The sequence below is a fragment of the Cebus imitator genome, unplaced genomic scaffold (genome assembly GCF_001604975.1).
Source record: "Cebus imitator isolate Cc_AM_T3 unplaced genomic scaffold, Cebus_imitator-1.0 Scaffold767, whole genome shotgun sequence".
Taxonomy (NCBI): Eukaryota; Metazoa; Chordata; class Mammalia; order Primates; family Cebidae; genus Cebus; species Cebus imitator.
The window spans coordinates 207,593-220,893 of record NW_016108082.1 but is presented as its reverse complement, the minus strand read 5'-3'; the positions used below and the strand labels follow the sequence as shown (position 1 = coordinate 220,893).

The 13,301-nt window shown below is 42.7% G+C and overlaps 1 non-coding gene across 1 annotated transcript; it reads left to right on the top strand.

Annotated features, from left to right (window-relative positions):
- The first annotated feature begins 973 nt into the window (after positions 1 to 973).
- LOC119469683 lies at positions 974 to 1,096 on the top strand. The gene has a single exon (XR_005198518.1). It is a non-coding gene; the product is annotated as a U6atac minor spliceosomal RNA (small nuclear RNA).
- Positions 1,097 to 13,301: the final 12,205 nt, after the last annotated feature.

The window sequence follows — 13,301 nt, the reverse complement described above, 5'->3', positions numbered from 1 at the left end:
TTCACCATGTTGACCAGGATGGTCTCGATCTCTTGACCTCGTGATCCACCCGCCTCGGCCTCCCAAAGTGCTGGGATTACAGGCTTGAGCCACCGCGCCCGGCTACACACATTTGTAATGTTTACTAAAGTGTCTAAAAATTAACCTTGCAGGAGCCAGTCATGGTGCGACGCACCTATAGTCACTACTACTTGAGAGGCTGAGGCAGGGGGATTGCTTTAGCCCAGGAGTTTGAGACCATTTTGGAAAACATAGCAAGATCCCATCTTAAAAAAAAAAATTAAAATTAACCTTGCAATGCTGCTTTAAAGTATATAACTGGCTGATTTAGATCTTTTATTTTAATTTTAAAATCTTTTAAAAGTGTATATACTATTTTGGAACTTTTAAGAGAAATTACAACTTACCATATGTATTAGTTTAATGTATTTGCTTAATTAGAATTAAGAATTTGGAAAAGTGTGTTAATCAGAAACTTGATGTGTTTGAAAAAATAATCAAATTTTTAAATTAATAAATGCAATTTAAAATGTTTAAAATTATTAACCAAGTGGCTCAGACATCATTTGTCAGATTTATATAAATAGCATAAAAATGGAAATGTTTAATATAAAAGTTTGAGATTTTAAATTTGAAAGTAATAAATATTGCCAGGCACAATGGCTCACGCATGTAATCCCAGCATTTTGGGAGGCTGAGGCGGGCAGATCACGAGGTTAAAAGATCAAGACCATCCTGGCCAACGTGGCGAAACCCCGTCTCTACTAAAAATACAAAAATTAGCTGGGAGTGGTGGCACATGCCTGTAGTCCAAGCTATTTGAGAGGCTGAGGCAGGAGAATTGCTTGAACCCGGGAGGCCGAGGCTGCAGTGAGCAAAGATGGTGCCACTGTACTCCAGCCTGGCAGAGTGAAACTCCAACCCATCTTAAAAAAAAAAATGTAACAAATATTAATTTTGAAAAACCCAAGTAGTGTTGTATAAAAGGAGAGAAAGTTAGCATACCTGTTGACAAGGATGAAAGAGGCCCTCAGGCCTGACAACACACATACAGTTAAGGCATTGCCATCTGCTTTGTGGCGTCTGACCATTCTTAAAAAATAATTTTTTAAAAAAAGTAAACTTTTTACTTTTTTTTTTGATATAGGGTCTCACTCTGTCGCCCGAGCTGGAGTGGACCTTGGATCACTGCAACTTCCACTTCCCAGGCTCCAGCAATCCTGCCACCTCAGCCTCCTAAGCAGTCAGGACCGAAGGCACTCGCCACCACACCTGGTTAATTTTTGTTGTTGTTGCAGAAACGGAGTTTCTCCATGTTGCTTAGGCTGGTCTCAATCTCCGAGATCAACTGACCCGCCTGCCTGGGCCTCTCAAAGTGCTGGGATTACAAGCTTGAGCCACAGTGCCCAGCCCCAAGTAACTTCTTTTTTGTGTGTGTGTGTGGCGTCTTGCTCTGTCACCAGGCTGGAGTGCAGTGGCGCCAGTCTCAGCTCATTGCCACCTCCTCTTCCTGGGTTCAAAGTGATTCTCCTGCCTCAGCCTCCAGAGTAGCTGAGATTACACCACCGAGCTCAGCCATTTTTTGAATTTTTAGTAGAGATGGGGTTTCACCATGTTGGCCAGGCTAGTCTCAAACTCCTGACCTCAAGGAATCTGCCTGCCTTGAGCTCCCAAAGTACTAGGATTACAGGCATGAGCCACCGCGCCTATAATCCTAGTACTTTGAAATAATCATTTCAGGGTGAAAAGTCTTAATGAGTTTTTAAAATGTCTTTTGTTTTTATCTTTCTTTTTCATGCTACAGTAGAGAAAGTTCACTAGGAAATATCCAAATCTATAAAAGTAAATTCTTCCCAATATTAACTTTTTGAGAAAAGTGCATTTGAGTTAGGTGAATAGGCAGCAAGTAGGCAGAGTTGGGAAAGTGAGCCAGAGGCTAATCAGAATGACATAATGCAAACTTTGACCTCTTATCTTCTCTCCAGACTTGTTTCTCCGGTAGTCTACAGACCTGCAATTGAACATCCTTGCTTCATCTGCAACTTTGCATTTCAAAAACTTAGCTCATCACTTCCTCATCCCCATCTCTCTATTCTTGCCCTCAGCCAAAAGGCTTCCTGTCATAAATAATGTGTTTATTGCACCATAATCAGCCCAACACAACAGGCTGGACACCTTGCAGTCATTCTTTTTCACTCTTTCCTCTCCTCTTCTACTCTAAATCCATCCGTCAGTCTTGATGAGCCTTTCACGCTGGGTCCACTTTGCTCCAGTTTCCTCAGTCTCCACCCTCCGCTATGGCCATGTCATCTTATTCCAGAATTACTGCAGCAGTCTTCTGTCAGTTTCTCCTGCTGCAGTTCATTCTACACAGAGTTCCCACAAGAGCCATCACATTTTGTTTTCATCTCTAATTTTTATTTGCATGAGCTTTTATGGACTCCCCAATATCTGTCAAATAAAACCCAAGCTCCCTTTGCTATCCAAACGTTTTCACCAATAGAGGTACTCTTAATCTTCATCTTTTATTATTTCTTTTTTTTTTTTTTTTTTTTTTTTTTTTTTTTTTTTTTTTTTGAGTTTCGCTCTTGTTGCCCAGGCTGGAGTGCAATGGCACGATCTCGGCTCACCGCAACCTCCGCCTCCTGGGTTCAGGCAATTCTCCTGCCTCAGCCTCCTGAGTAGCTGGGATTACAGGCAAGAGCCACCATGCCCAGCTAATTTTTTTGTAGTTTTAGTAGAGACGGGGTTTCACCATGTTGACCAGGATGGTCTCGATCTCTTGACCTTGTGATCCACCCGCCTCGGCCTCCCAAAGTGCTGGGACTACAGGCTTGAGCCACCGCGCCCGGCATCTTTTATTATTTCTTGATGGGATCACTCTGTTTTTGTCAAGCTAACTTGCTGGCCCCATTCTCCACTGGGGTGCCTACACACATCTTTGCATAGCCTATTTTCTGCCTGGAAAACTCTGACCCCTTTTGTTTCCCACCCCTCAACTCCAGTTTCTTCCTCTCCTTCTAAACCCTGTTAAACACTCACCTCTTCCCACGCTTTATAATAGATCTCATTTGGCTATATACAATTCACAATCTCCTTGGCATCAAGATACATTTTTGTAATTAATTTGCATGTGTTTACATTATTCTGTAACAACGTCTTTGGTTTTGCATATGTATTGTTTCCTTAAAAGACTATGTAAAGTTTTGGCCGGGCACAGTGCCTCCCACCTGTAATCCTAGCACTTTGGGAAGCCGAGGTAGGTGGATTGCTGGAGGCTAGGAGTTTGAGACCAGCCTGGCCCACATGGTGAAAACCTGTCTCTACTAAAAATATGAAAATTAGTTGGGTGTGGTGATGAGTGCCTGTAGTTTCAGCCACTCTGGTGGCTGAGGCATGAGAATCTCTTGAGCCCGAGAGGCAGAGGTTACAGTGAGCTGAGATCATGCCATTGCACTGCAGCCTAGGCGACAGAGCGTGACCTGTCTCAAAAAGAGAGAGAGAGAAAAAAAAGAGGCTATATAAAGTTTTTAGAGAGGAGTTTTACCAGCAAAATTTAATCCCTCCTAAGTTCCAGTAACCTCACCAGTAAAATGGCTATAAAACGCTTTACAGAGTAGAGGGCTTGGGAAGATCAAATAAATTGACATCAATAGAAACTTTACAGAATGGACACAGTGACTCATACCTGCAATCCCAGAATTTTGGGAGGCTGAGGTGGAAGGATTACTTGAGGCCAGGAGTTTGAGACCAGCTCGGGCAACATAGGTCTCCAAAAATAAAACAAAAATGTTTTACAAACTTTCAAGCACCAACAAATGACCACAAACGCAATTTCTTTTTTTTCTGAGACAGAGTCTCGCTCTGTCGCCCATGCTGCAGTGCAGTGGTGCAATCTCCACTCACTGCAGCCTCCACCTCAATCAACTCTCCTACCTCAGCCTCCTGAGTAGCTAGGATTACATGTGCATACCACCATGCCTGGTTAACTTTTGGATTTTTAGTAGAGATGGGGTTTTACCACGCTGGCCAGGCTGGTCTTGAACTCCTGACCTTGTGATCTGCCCACCTTGTCCTCCCAAACTGCTGGGATTATAGGCATGAGCCACAGTGCCAAGCTTTTTTTTTTTGAGACAGGATCTTGCTCTGTCATCCAGGCTGGGGTACAGTGGCATGATCTCAGCCCACTGCAGCCTCAACCTCTCAGGCTCAAGCCAACCTCCCACCTCAGCCGCCTGAGGAGCTGGAACTACAGGCTTGTGCCACCATGTCCAGCTAATGTTGTCTATTTTTTGTAGAGACAAGGTCTCACTATGTTGCCCTGACTTGTCTTCAACTCCTGGACTCAAGCAATCCTCCTGCCTCAGCCTCCCAAAGTGCTGGGATTACAGTCATGAGCTACCACATATTTCTTAGTAATGACAAGGTAAGCGCTTGACTAATAAATGTTGACTAAGAGACCAATACATGTCAACTTAGTGATTCAGCAAGATTATAAGATGAAGAGCACATACATTGTGGTATAAACAGCATCACTTCATAAACAACAATCACAGCGGAGCAGGCAGCCTAGTGATTCAAACATACTGAATGTCTCTGGCTTACAAAACAAGTTAATAGGACTCCAGATAGATGCTAATGAATCAAAAACCTCATATAAATCACTGTCTCTATGAAAGTAATTCACAATGTTTATTTAATTATGAGGAAATACTTGAAAGACATAACATTTGTCCAAATTCCCCCAAGTTTTGGGTCCTGTTTTGAAATGCATTCTAATTTGCTTATTCAACCTTTTTTGCTTTAGCAAATATTAGCTGTATACCAACTCTATGCCATGCTCTGCTTTAGACCATGGAGACATATTAGTAAAGACAGTCAAGGTCCTGTTCTCAGGGATCGTATGTTTCATTTGGAGAAGTAGCATTAAATAAACAAATACTTACAGATTATAGTTAAGTGCTATGAAGAAAGCAGTATGGGGACTGGGTAGGGAGCACTATGGATGGTATATTTAGGGAAGACATCAATGAGGGTGCCTTTTTTGTTGAGACAGGGTCTCACTCTGTTGCCCAGGCTGGAGTACAGTGGCATGACCAAGGCTCACTGCAGCCTCAACTTCACAAGCTCAAGTGATCCTCCTGTCCCAGCTCTCCAAGTAGGTGGGACTACAGGCGTGTGCCACCACACCCATCTTACTTTTAAAATTAAAAATTTTTTTTTTTAAATGGAATGTCACTCTGTCACCCAGGCTGGTATGGATGGTGCAATCTCGGCTCACTGCAACCTCCACCTCCTGAGCTCAAGTGAGCCTCCCACCTCAGCCTCCCGAGTAGCTGGGACTACAGATATGTGCCACCATGCCCAGCTAATTTTAGTATTTTTAGTAGAGATGAGTTTTCACCACGTTGGCCTGGCTGGTCTCAAACTCCTGGCCTCAAGTGATCTGCCCATCTTGGCTGGGATTACAGGTGTGAGCCACTGTGCCCAGCCTAATTGTTTTGAATTTTAGTAGGGACGTAGTCTCGCTATGTTGCCCAGGTGGGTTTCAAAGTCCTGGGCTCAAGCAATCCTCCCTCTTTGGTCTCCCAGGGTGCTGGGACTACAGGTATGAGCCACTGTGCCAGCCAGGATGGAGGAAGAAGTAGAAAGGCATAGGAGGAGCCCAGGAAGGAGCATGCCAGCCTGAGAGAAGAGTGAGTGCAAGGGCCCTAGGGCAGCAAAGAGCTGGCTGTGCTAAGAGGTCTATGTGGCTGGAGCCTCCTGATTAAGAAGTCTGGAGCCAGATCACACAAAGCCTGGTGAGCCTTGGGGAGGAGTTTGGATGTTATTCTTTGCGCAATGGAAAACCACTAAAGGAAATTACATATTATTGAAATTTAAATTGTGTTATTTTTAAACAGTCATATTTAGTATTGAAATATCTTGGGTCACTTCACAAAACTTGATTAGATTTAGTTCAAAATACAAGTTTTATTTTATTTATTTATTTTTTTGAGACAGAGTCTAGCTCTCTTGCTCAGCATGGAGTATGGCGGTGGTGCAATTTCAGCTCACTGCAACCTCTGCCTCCTGGGTTCAAGTGATTCTCCTGCACCAGCCTCCTGAGTAGCTGAAATTACAGGCATTGCCACCACACCCAGCTAATTTTTGTGTTTTTAGTAGAGACAGGGTTTCACCATGTTGGCCAGGCTGGTCTTGAATTCCTGACCTCAAGTGATCTGCCAGCTTTGGCCTCCCAAAGCGCTAGGATTATAGGCATGAACCACCATACCCAGCCCTTGAAATACATGTTTTGAAAAGAAGAAGGACTAGGCATTTTGAAATGCATGCTTCCTGCGTATGGGCAGGGTGCACTGAGTAGAGGCTGCCATAGGCTCTACTTGCTGTTATCATTACCTGTCTTGTGAAATTATAATTTTTTTAATCATTTTTTTTAGACTCGGTGTCTCACTATGTTGCCCAGGCTGTTCTTAAACTTCTAGCCTCAAGCCATCATCCTGCCTTGGCCTCTCAAAGTGTTGGGATTACAGGAGTAAGCTACCATGCCTGTTCAAAATTAGGATTTTTTTTTTTTTTTTTTTTCAGACAGAGTCTTGCTCTGTTGCCCAGGCTGGAGTGCAGTGGTGTAATCTCTGCTCACTGCAACCTCTGCCTCCTGGGTTCAAGTGGTTCTCCTGTCTCAGCCTTCCGAGCAGCTGGGACTACAGGCGCTCGCCACAACGCCCAGCTAATTTTTGTATTCTTAGTAGAGACAGGGTTTCACCATTCTGGCCGGTCTGGTCTCAAACTCCTGGTCTCATGATCTACAAACCTCGGCCTCCCAAGTGCTGGGATTACAGGCATGAGCCACATGTCTGGACCGAAATGAGGATTTATTTATTTATTTTTTGAGACAGAGTCTTGCTCTGTTGCCCAGGCTGGAGTGCAGTGGTGAGATCTCAGTTCACTACAACCTCCACCTCCCAGGTTCAAGCAATTCTCCCGCCTCAGCATCCTGAGTAGCTGGACTACAGGTGCTCACCATCATGCCCAGGTAATTTTTGTATTTTTAGTAGAGACAGAGTTTCACCAAATTGGCCAGGCTGGTCTTGAACTCCTGACCTTGTGATCCACCCGCCTCTGCCTTCCAAAGTGCTAGGATTACAAGTGTGAGCCATGGTGCACAGCTCAAGATTAGGATTTTTAACATTTCAAATGGAAGCTATCTTGTCGATTGTCAAAATGACAGACAAGCCACCTTCAGGTATCTTTTAAAACAGATTCTTAAAACTACACAGTCATAGGAAGAAGACAGTTGATGAACTGATATAAAGTGACCCTTAAAATATGTTAAGCGGAATTTAAAAAGCCTTGTGAACAACAGTGATGTGTTAACATTACTTGTAAATGCATAAAGTATCTCTGGGATATATAAGAAACAAATAACATCAGTCACACCTATGCTGAAGAGACCTGGGTAGCTGGGAGACAGGGTGGGAGAGAATTCTTACCATGCACATTTTTTTGGTCATTTTAGTGTTTTTAAACAATATGAACGTGTTACCTATTCAAACAATGAATTAAAATTTTAAATATTTTCAATATAGATCCTTATTTGAAAGGAAATGGACAATGTTCCAGAATTGATGAGAAGGAATTTGCATCACTAGGTAAACAATCTATTTTTTTGTTTTTGTTTTTTCTTTTTCTTTTTTTTTTTCTTTTCTTATGAGTGTAAATAAACTGCGTGCCTTATTTACGCTTTATTGTCTCTAGCTTTTCAGATACTGTTTTGATGTGTTGTACAGTGGAATATCTTAGATACTTCTCAAGAGGTCACACTGAAGGAAATTCATCTAATTTGAAGGAGGCTTAATGGGAACGGTGCAGTGGCTCAGGCTGACAATCCCAGAGCTTTAGGGAGATTTCTTGAGGCCAAGTGTTCTAGAGGAGCCTGGGCAACATAGCAACACCTCCCATCTCTACAAATAAATCTTAAAATTAGCCAGGCATGGTGGCACAAGCCTGTAATCCCAGCTACTTGGGAGGCTGAGGTGGGAGGATTGCTGGAGCCAGGGGTTTGAGGCTGCAGTGAACTATTATCACACCACAGCACTCCAGCCTGGGCAACAGAGTAAGACTCTGTCTCTAAAAAATTTAGCGTGGCTTAAAATCTAGACGTGTGTCAGGCGCAGTGGCTCAAGCCTATAATGCCAGCACTTTGGGAGGTCAAGGTGGGTGGATCATGAGGTCAAGAGTTCGAGACCAGCTTGCCAATATGGTGAAACCTCGCCTCTACTAAAAATATAAAAATTAGCCTGGTGTGTTGGCAAGCACTGGTAATCCCAGCTAGTTGGTAAGCTGAGGCAGGAGAATCGCTTAACCAAGAGGCAGAGGTTGTGGTGAGTCGAGATTGCGCCACTGCACTCCAGCCTGGGTGACAGAGCGAGACTGTCTCAAGAAAAAAAAAAAATATATATATATATATATACATATATATGTATACACACACACACACACACATATATATGTAGACCGATACTGTCCAATACATTAGTCATTAGCCACATGGCCACATGTGTCTATTTTACATTTATTTATTTATTTATTTTTGAGACAGAGTTTCACCCTTGTTACCCAGGTTGGAGTGCAATGGTGTGATCTTGGCTCACAGCAACCTCCACCTCCCAGGTTCAAGTGCTTCTCCTGCCTCAGCCTCCCGAGTAGCTGGTATTATAGCCATGCACCACCACACGCAGCTAATTCTGTATTTTTAGTAGAGACAGGGTTTTTCGATGTTGGTTAGGCTGGTCTCAAACTCCCGACCTCAGATGATTCACCTGCCTTGGCCTCCCAAAGTGCTGGGATTACAGGCGTGAGCCACCACTTCCGGCCATTTAACTTTAAATCTAAATTAAATTAAAGATTTAGTTTCTTGGTCACAGTAGCCACATTTCAGTGTTCAGTAACCATTAGCTACATGTGACTAATGGCTACCATATTGCTCAGCACAGATATACAACATTTTCATCCTCATGGAAAGTTCTATTGAACAGCCTGCTATATACTTAAGCAATATACCAGCAGGGTTACGAACTACCTCTTAAAACTTATTTGATAGGCTGGGCACAGTGGCTTATGCCTGTAATCCAACACTTTGGGAGGCTGAGGTGGGTGGATCAACTGAGGTCAGGAGTTCTAGACCAGCCTGGCCAACATAGTGAAACCCAATCTCTACTAAAAATACGAAAACTAGCCAGGTGTGGTGGCATGCACCTGTAATCCCAGCTACTCAGGAGGCTGAGGCAGGAGAATGACTTGAACCCAGGAGGCAAAGGTTACAGTGAGTCACTGCACTCTGGCCTGGGTGACAGAGCTAGACTTCATCTCTAAACAAATAAATAAATAAAACAAAATTTAGTTGACTGAAACAAATTCGAATATATTCCAACACTAATTTTCCTGAGATGATTCACTAAAATGACATTTCAAGGTGCAATCAAAACCCTCAGTATTCAATTTCTAAGGCAGGCAGGGTACGCTGGGAAGGTGCCTACATACACACATAATTTTGTCCTACAAAAAAGCAGTTTTCACTAGTACACACAGGTAGTTACGGCCTAAGACTTAAAGAACTATTTTCCTCAATGTAAACTTAAAACTAACATACTTGTTATTTACTGAATTTGGTATTCTGCACTGATTCAATAAATGAGTCAGTAGTTCTAACATGATAACAGGTTAAATAATGAGATTGATTATATTCAACTTCTTTAGTACAATCCATCGACTTTTCTCATTTTTGCTATCATTATGGATTCATCACTTCACTACTTAAGGCATTTCAACCAACTCTAGTCATCATTTTCCTTTCGATACACAGTTGAACAGAATTTAGTCAATGGGTGATCCATTAAACTTGCTTCTGTATTCTTCCATTATTTCCAACACCGTTATTTTTATTTTTCAGTTTGCTTTTTTGAGACAGAGTCTCGCTCTGTCACCCAGGCTGGAGTGCAGTGGTGCGATTTTGGCTTACTGAAATCTCCACCTCCTGGGTTCAAGTGATCCCACTACCTCAGCCTCCCAAACCAATTATTTTGCCCCTCACAGTAAGTCTTCATTTTGTTTGCCTACTGAACACTTAACGAATGTGTGGTTTCATCCTCTTAGCTCACATGAGAGCATGGGCACGCAAACAATGGACACCTCTGAGTTCTGAGATGGGAATGGTTTTCAGCTTCTCCGTGGCTTTCAGCTTCTACAGGCACACACCACCACACCTGGCTAATTTTTGTATTTTCAGTAGAGACAGTGTTTTGCCTTGTTGGCCAGGCTGGTCTCAAACTCCTGACCTCAAATGATCCTCCTATCTCAGCCTGGGATTGGGATAGCAGGCGTGCTGTAAAAGGCTGGGATTACAGGCATGAGCCACCATGCCTAGCCCCAACACCCTTATTTTTAGAAAGTATCCTTGATTTCTGGCCCAAACAAAATGTTCCAAGACTCACCTGTGCCTCCCTAGATCCAGACATGGAATCAGCCATTTTTCTGAGGTATGTTGCCTCCTTTAAGTAAAAAATTGTTTTATTTTTATTTTATTTTATTTTGTTTTATTTTTTGAGACAGAGTCTCGTTCTGTCACCCAGGCTAGAATGTAGTGGCATGATCTCAGCTCACTGCAACCTCTGCCTTCGGGTTCAAGTGATTCTCCTGTCTCAGCTTCCTGAGCAGCTGGGATTACAGGCACGTGCCACCCTGCCTAGCTAATTTTTGTATTTTTAGTAGGGATAAGGTTTCACCATGTCGATCAGACTGGTCTCAAACTCCTGACCTTGTGATCTGCCCACCTTGGTCTCCCAAAGTGCTGGGATTACAGGCGTGAGCCACCGTGCCAGGTCTGAAAAATGGTTTTAGACCCCAAAATTTAGACAGCAGGAGTGCAATATGATCAGGCTCATGTTGATGGTGTAATATTGCTCCTTGGCAGTTTCATTGAACAAAGTTAAAAAGACATATTTTATTAAGTGTTATTAGTTTATATTCATATTTTCAACTTAGTTCTTACATTACTGCATGTCCACTCCAATTTTTTATTCTTCTTCCAAGTTATAATTGTATTTCTCTTTCTTTGTAATTCAATGGAACACTGAATTATCACTCTAAATAAAAATGTTAAATTCTTAACAAAGTTAGCATAATCCCTTATTTCTTTTATTTGGCAATAGAAAAAAGTATGAAACAGTAATGCAATTATTAATACCAACAGTAAAACTACTGAATTACATTCAAATTCTTTGTTTTTCTCTTAAAATGCGTCTCACTAAGGATGACCAAACCAATTCCTTTGCCCCTCACAATAAGTTTTCACTTGTTTGCTTACTGAATACTTAACGAATGTGCGGGTCCATCCTCTTGGTTCATGTGAGAGCATTGGCAGGCAAATAATGGACATCTCTGAGTTCTTAGATGGGAATGGCTTTCAGCTTCTCATTTTCCTCTTGAGAGACTAGGATTTTTAAAAAATGCAAATCATCTTATCAATAGTTAAATGGCAGATAGGCTACCTTCACATTATCTTTTAAAAATAGATTTTTATATGGAAGGAAATGAACAATGTTCCAAAATTATTCATGACAAGGAAATGGTATAACATAGGTAACTTGAGGTAATTCTGATTCACAGTAGGTTTATCATCCAGACTATACAACTATAGATTTCCAAGACAGAGACACACTGGACAGGTACCTACACACATCCTTCTGTCACAACAATCATTCAACACACTTGTGAGGACATAGGCCATTACCACCATTCAGCATAAATAAGTCCGTGAAGGAGCCAAAAGAAAGATTACTAGAAGGAAGTTCTTCATACCCAGCTGGTTTCCTAGAAGAGAAAACAAACCAATGAAACATAGTTACAGGAGCTGTCCCATAATTAGTAAGTAATACAAGGCTGGAACTGATTTTGTCATTTAATCTGACAGGTAGGTCATTTATGACTCATAAGAGTTGCCTGGCACCTCTGTCACGGCCTAACCCAGAGAAGGCAGTGCTACCACTCAGCACACTGCTAGTGAGCCTAGACCTTGGGTCTTGCTGTGTGTTGACCTTATTGGGGCCTTGCTTGACTCCCATGAACTGTTGTTTTGAGCAAAAGGGCTCTTTAAATGGTGGCTACTCTCATTTATTTATTTATTATTTATTTATTTCTATTATTAATATTTTGAGGAGGAGTTTCACTCTTGTTGCTCAGGCTGGAGTCCAATGGCATGATCTCAGCTCACTGCAACCTCCACCTTCTAGGTTCAAGTGATTCTCCTGCCTCAGCCTCCAGAGTAGCTGGGATTACAGGCAACTGGCACCACGCCCGGCCAATTTTTGTGTTTTTAGTAGAGATGGGGTTTCACCACGTTGGCCAGGTTGGTCTTGAACTCCTAATCTCATTATCTGCCCGCCTCAGCCTCCCAAAGTGTTGGGATTACAGGCATGAACCATTGCGTCTGGCTTTATTTTTTTATTTTGAGACAGGGTCTCACTGTGCTTCCCAGGCTGGAGTGCAGTGGTGCGATTATGGCTCACTGCAGCTTCCATCTCCTGGGCTCAAACAATCCTCCCATCTCAGTCTCCCAAGTAGCTGGTACTACAGGTATGCACCACCATGCCTTGCTAATTTTTGTATTTTTTTTGTAGAGACAGGGTTTCACCATGTTGCCCAGGCCAGTCTGAAACTTCTGGGCTCAAGCAATCCATCAACCTTGGCCTCCCAAAGTGCTGGGATTACAGGTGTGACCAACAGTGCCCAGCCCCAGCTCTTTTAAAAAGCCCAGATAAAATCACTGATATGTAAGATACACTGCAGAAAGGCTGCACCACCATCAGTTTCTGTAGATTTTGCAAGCTTATGTCAAATTTAGTTCTCAACAGGAATGCCATTAGTGCATTACAGTTTGCCATTATTTGTTTTTCTTCTGAGATAGTCTAGCTCTGTTGTGCAGGCTGAAGTGCAATGGTGTGATCTCCGCTCACTGCAATCTCTGCCTCCCAGGTTTAAGCAAGTCTCATGCCTCAGCCTCCCAAGTAGGTGGGACTACAGGCGAAAATCACCATGCCTGGTTAATTTTTATATTTTTAGTAGGGACGGGTTTTCACCATGTTAGCCAGGCTGGCAATTTGCCATTATTAAGAGTTGACAGGTCGGGCGCGGTGGCTCAAGCCTGTAATCCCAGCACTTTGGGAGGCCGAGGCGGGTGGATCACAAGGTCAAGAGATCGAGACCATCCTGGTCAACATGGTGAAACCCCGTCTCTACTAAAA